This window comes from Schistocerca piceifrons, chromosome 1, assembly GCF_021461385.2.
Source record: "Schistocerca piceifrons isolate TAMUIC-IGC-003096 chromosome 1, iqSchPice1.1, whole genome shotgun sequence".
NCBI lineage: Eukaryota > Metazoa > Arthropoda > Insecta > Orthoptera > Acrididae > Schistocerca > Schistocerca piceifrons.
In genome coordinates this window covers 595,834,610-595,840,609 of record NC_060138.1, presented here as the reverse complement: position 1 = coordinate 595,840,609, position 6,000 = coordinate 595,834,610, and positions in this window count along the sequence as shown.

The following is a 6,000-nucleotide window of genomic DNA, read 5'->3' as shown; positions in this document are numbered from 1 at the left end:
CCACTACCCTAAGTTACCCGACTGCCACCTCTTCCTAGGAACTGGCGCCAAGTTTGAATTTTGATGGTAAAGAAAGGTCAATTGTGCTGTTGCCACTGTCATGTGACAGGTGCGAAATATGAACATACATCAGCTTTCAGATGTAGAAATACATGTATCAACTATCGTTTACGTCGCACAATTCCTACATGGTTTGGGACTTTTTTTCCGTCAGTATATTTTTCTAACATCCTGTTAAACAGTGTCACGTCAAAGTTGAACGTTTCTTCCTGGAGGAAAGGGAAAAAAAAGCTGTTATTGAAATAGAGAACTAGGTAATAGGGACACCGAACAGAAGGGAATCAGCTTTGTCGCAGTCCAAGTACTCGGCCTGTTACTCAGTTCAAATAATTTAGGAGAGCCGCGGCTAAAATGAACCCGTACGACCGGAATGCATATTTCACTTTCCAGTAGTGTTGTTTTGAAACTTGTTGGCAGATAATTTGATTCAGACGGGGGATTGTCATTAGTCAGCTTAGAGCTCTAAATTAATTGTTTCCATTACGAGTATCTTATCATTTAAAGAGGATTTCCATAGCCATTTTTCCTTGCCTATATTATCTATTATATCTTTATCTGTAGCAACAAATTTTTCATATTTTCAAGTTCTTCCTCAATTTTTGTGTTTAAGGCTCATTTCTCCACAGAGCTAAATCAATTACGCTGTTTGGAAAAGTTTATCCTTAATTCCTGTCAATGGTTGGCACCAATATGGTGTTATGTTGAATAATGTTCATCAGCTGTGGTAGTATGCTTCTAATATCTTGCCTTGGCAACGCTTTTTAAACCTATAAAAAAAGATTTTTTCGGATTACCGAGACATGCTGTAAAATAAAATGAATGAACTTTCGGCTACTCTTTCCCAGGGTCAAAACTTGTGGAGTGACACTGCAGCTGTGTATGTACAGTACTACAGGACCCCTATCGTTCCAGGCATCTGGACGGCATGTGTGTTGTCATATGTCAGAATTGACTGCGTATAAAGCATGTAGGCAGACATATTTACTGGAACCTAGAATATCTTTCGCTTCAATGCTGCTATGACATGTCGACATACGTAGAATGTAACATATCTTAAGATTCGTATATTGACTGCTTTGAGAGTAAACATTTTACTTTGACGATACGAACGAAAACAAAAATACGTTATCATGTCAGCAGATGACTTCAAAGAAATGTTCTCCGGATGATGTGGTAAGCGATACAATGACACCTATGCAATTTGATATGAAAAATTGTCTGGCATAAATTTGTTTCCCGCAAATACTGATGTCTTAGCCACTGCCCTATGTTCTAACTTAAGTTCATTTAATTTGAAAAATGCAATTAACGAATCTCCACCGTTGAATATAACTATGTCACAATATCGGCGGAGTATTATTGTAGCGTCATTTAATAATTGGTCCTGTGAGATCCACGAGACTGAATCAAGCGCTGTTGCGATGTTAACATAAGCAAACCTGTCGTTCTCAGGTAAACGAATCGTGTAGACCAATTGTGGGTGCATAGTGTGATCTCTGTTTTGTTTTGTACATTAAATTTCTCAGTTTATTGTATTTGAAGCACCCATCGATTCTCGCTCGTAATTTAAGTTCGTATGCGAGTCGCATATGTTCGTGTCCGCATTCCTTGTATTAGGGTAATGCATAAATTCGTAGCGTTTTTGTTTTGCATGTTGGTATTCCGGTTGCTGCGGGTTTACTTATCGATTGTCGTTTTCTATTTCACTGTTGCTATTTGAGATTCCGTATTGTCATTTTGTCATTCAGAGATGGTGAGTGAGCTGTGGACTCTAGAAAATGGAGTCCAAGTGGACAGATTGGAACATTTCCGATATATTCCTCTGTTTGAGTTCAAAATGGTTCAAATGGCTCTGAGCACTATCGGACTTAACTTCTGAGGTCATTAGTCCCATAGAACTTAGAACTACTTAAACCTAACTAACCTAAGGACATTACACACATCCATGCCCGAGGCAGGATTCGAACCTGCGACTGTAGCGGTCACGCGGTTCCAAACTGAAGTGCTTAGAACCGCACGGCCACACCGGCCGGCCTGTTTGAGTTCAATGGAGGGATGAGGGCAATGGAGGCAGCAGAAACATTCGTGGCGTGTATAGGGATAATGCCATTTGACAGAGCACGGCAATAAAATGGTTTTCTCATTTCAAGGTCGATCTTTTTGGTATTAATGACTTTCTATAAGACTTTCGTGGTTTGAAGAAGATGGTTTGGACGCTTTAATCCACAAAGATAGACTTCAGTGTATTCGAGAATTGGCAAATGGGATGAACTGTGATCATTCCAACAGTGATCATTCCACCATGTGGGACGTTTGCATATAATGGGGTAGGTTCAAAATTCGGGTGTTTGGGTACCGCATGCCCTAAATCAAAATCACAAAAATCAGCGGGCGGTCATATGTACATCTCAGGTTGCTCGTATGAGTTGGCTCGCGAATAGCACCGAGCATTCCTATCCTGTAGCGTTACTTGTTATGCAAACATCAGGGGCCGGCCGGTGTGGCCGAGCGGTTGTAGGCGCTTCAGTCTGGAACCACGCGACCGCTACGGCCGCAGGTTCGAATCCTGCCTCGGGCGTAGATGTGTGTGATGTCCTTAGGTTAGTTAGGTTTTAGTAGTTCTAAGTTCTAGGGGACTGATGACCTCAGATGTTAAGTCTCATAGTGTTCAGAGCCATTTGAACCATTTCAACTAACATCAGGAAAAGAAAGGAATGGTTGAGCCCAAACAAGCAGCAACTCCCTGTACGAACCCCTGCACCCCTCCACGAAAGTTATTGTTATGCATCTGGTGGAACAGCGAAGGTGTGACATTCTGAGAATTATTTCCCCGAGGTGTAACCATCACTGCTGACGTTTATTGACGACAACTGAGCTATCTTTCAGGTGCATCCCAAATGAACAACACATGCATCTGATAGACTGATAATATAAAGGAGCTGAGTTGGAAATTCATTCTGCACCCACCTTATTCACCTTATCTTGTACCCTCAGATTTTAATGTTTTCCGCCCTTTATCGAACAACCTATGATGAGCTTCCTTTCGATATGCAATTGAACTCTTAAGATGGCTCGACGAGTTCTTCACCTCAAATAGGCGTAATTTATACAATCGCGTTGGTAGACTGTTGTAAATAGTCAAGATACTATTGATGACTAAAGTTTTGTTATGAGTATGTATTGTATTTATTAAACTTACGGAAAAACGCTAAAAAGTTATGCAGAAACCTAAATATATTTTTTACGAGCTTCTGTCAGGAGCGACCTATTTACAAATACCTGTGTAGTTACTACATTATTTGTGTAATTTCTTGCGTGCTCTAGTGCTTACTAAGCACAACCTTTTACTTTTATTTTAATAGCATTGTAGCGTACAGTACCGCCATTGTTATAGACCCTTTTCGTATAGGCTTTTATTTGTTTTCGTTAGTGTGATTCAGTGTCGGTTAGACTGTCAGTCAGACAGCACTTCGAACTCCTGCTGCTAAAAACCTGAGTACACCATTCGTTTGTTACATATTCTTACAAGCTTCAAACAGGAGCCACTGCAGTAATTGATATTAACTGTGATTGCTGTGTACAGATGCGAGCTGGGTTGGCGACCCTTCACTCACAGCTCCAGGCTGCGTTGGCTTCCATCACACAGCTTGAGGCTGCTGAAAAGGGGCATCACTGTGGAGGGTTGGACGTGGGGATGTGAGGGACGTTGAGCACGTCCCACATGTCCCCCAATTGGTCCACTGCTGTGGCCGCCCCAGGTACTGCCTGCACTGAGGCTGACCCCTCACCCCTGGTCGAGTGGGACATCTTTCCAAAGTCTGGCAGGCAATTAAAAACTTTCCGAGGGGCCGATCGTAGGGCCTCCCCAGTTCGGTTGATGAACAGGTTTCTGGCGTTATCTTGGGCTGACGATGTCTCTAAGCCGGATGCAGTCATCCACCACGTCCCTGGGGAAGCTTTTCTGCCTGCAAGTTCTGGGTTTGCTGATAGTAGGGAGCTCCAACGTTAGGCGCTTAGTGGGGTCCCTTAGAAACATGGCTGCCAAGGAGGGGAAGGAAGCCAGTGTGCACTCTGTGTGCATACTGGGTGAGTCATTCCGGATGTGGAAAGGGTGCTTCCGGATGCCATGAAGAGTACAGGGTGCAGCCAACTACAGGTGGTGACTTATGTCGGTACCAATGACGTGTGTCACTTTGGATAGCAGGAGATTCTCTCTGGTTTCGGGTGGCTATCAAAAATGGTAAAGGCTGGCAGTCTTGCTTCCGAGATTAAGACGGAGCTCACCATCTGCAGCATCGTCGATAGAACCAACTGTGGTTCTTTGGTGCAGGATCGAGTGGAAAGTCTGAATCAGAGGCTCAGGCGGTTCTGTGACCGTATAGGCTGCAGATTCCTTAACTTGCGCCATCGGATGGTGGGTTTCCGTGGTCAGGAGCCCACTACACACAGGAAGCGACTACACAGGTAGCGGGGGCTGTGTCGAAGGGACTGGGCGGTTTTTTAGGGTAGAGGGTCTCAGAGAACCACAGAAAGGGCGTCCACCTAAAAGAGGGCAGGTAAAACACAGTAAGGTACTTGTAGGAACGATGGTATTATAGTTGTAAATTGTTGTAGCTGTGTTGGGAAAGAATCAGAGCTCCAAGCCCTAATAGAAAGCACTGAAGCTCAAATAGTTATAGGTACGGAAAGCTGCCTAAAGCCGGAAATAAATTCAGCCGAAATTTTTTCAAACGACCCAACAGTGTTCAGAAAGGATAGATTAAATACAGTTGGTGGTGGAGTATTTACTGCTGTCATCAGGAGTTTGCCTTGTAGTGAAATTGAAGTGGATAGTTCCTACGAAATAGTGCGGGTAGAGGTTATACCTGACAATCAGACTAAACTATTAATTGGATCGTTCTACCGACCCCCCGACTCAGACGATATAGTTGCTGAACAGTTCAAAGAAAACTTGAGTCTCATTTCAAATAGGTACTCTACTCATACAATTATAGTCTATGGTGACTTCAATCTACCCTCGATATGCTGGAAAAAATTATACGTTTAAACCGGCGGCAGGCATAAAACGTCATCCGAAATTGTACTGAAGGCTTCCTCAGAAAATTATTTTGGATAGTTAGTTCATTAGCCTATTCGAAGGGTAAATGGATGCGAAAGCATACTTGACCTCTAGGCAACAACTATTCTTGACAATTAGGGAGTATCGTGACGAATACAGGGATTAGCGACCACAAGGCACTTGCTGCTAGGCTGAATACCGTAAGATCTATAACCATCAAAAAGAAACGCAAAGTATATCTATTCAAAAAAGATGATAAAAATGCTCTTAACGCCTTTTTAAGACATAGTCTTCACTACTTCCGATCTGATCATGTAGTCGTAGAAAAGTTGTCGAATGATTTCAAAGAGATAGTATCGACAGCAATTGAGAGATATATACCACATAAATTACTAAGTGATGGTACTGATCCCGCAGGGTACACAAAATGGGTCAGATCGCTGTTGCAGAAGCAGCGAAAAAAGCATGCCAAATTTAAAAGAACGTAAAATCCCCAAGACTTGCAAAGTTTTACAGAAGTTCGAAATATAGCGCGTACTTCAATGAGAGATGCTTTTAATAATTTCCACAACTAAATTCTATCTGGAAATCTGCCATAAAACCGATGGAGATTCTGGTCGTACATAAAGCACACCAGTAGCAAGACGCAATCAATGCCTTCACTGCGCAATAACAACGGTGAAGTCACTGATGACAGTGACACTAAAGCAGAGTTATTAAACACGGTTTTCCGAAACTTCTTCACCAAAGAAGACGAAGTACATATTCCTGAATTCCAATCAAGAACAACTGCCAAAATGAGAAATATAGAAGTAGATATCGTCGGTGTAACAGAGAAGCTTAAATCATTTAATAAAGCCACGGCCCCCGGTCCAGATTGT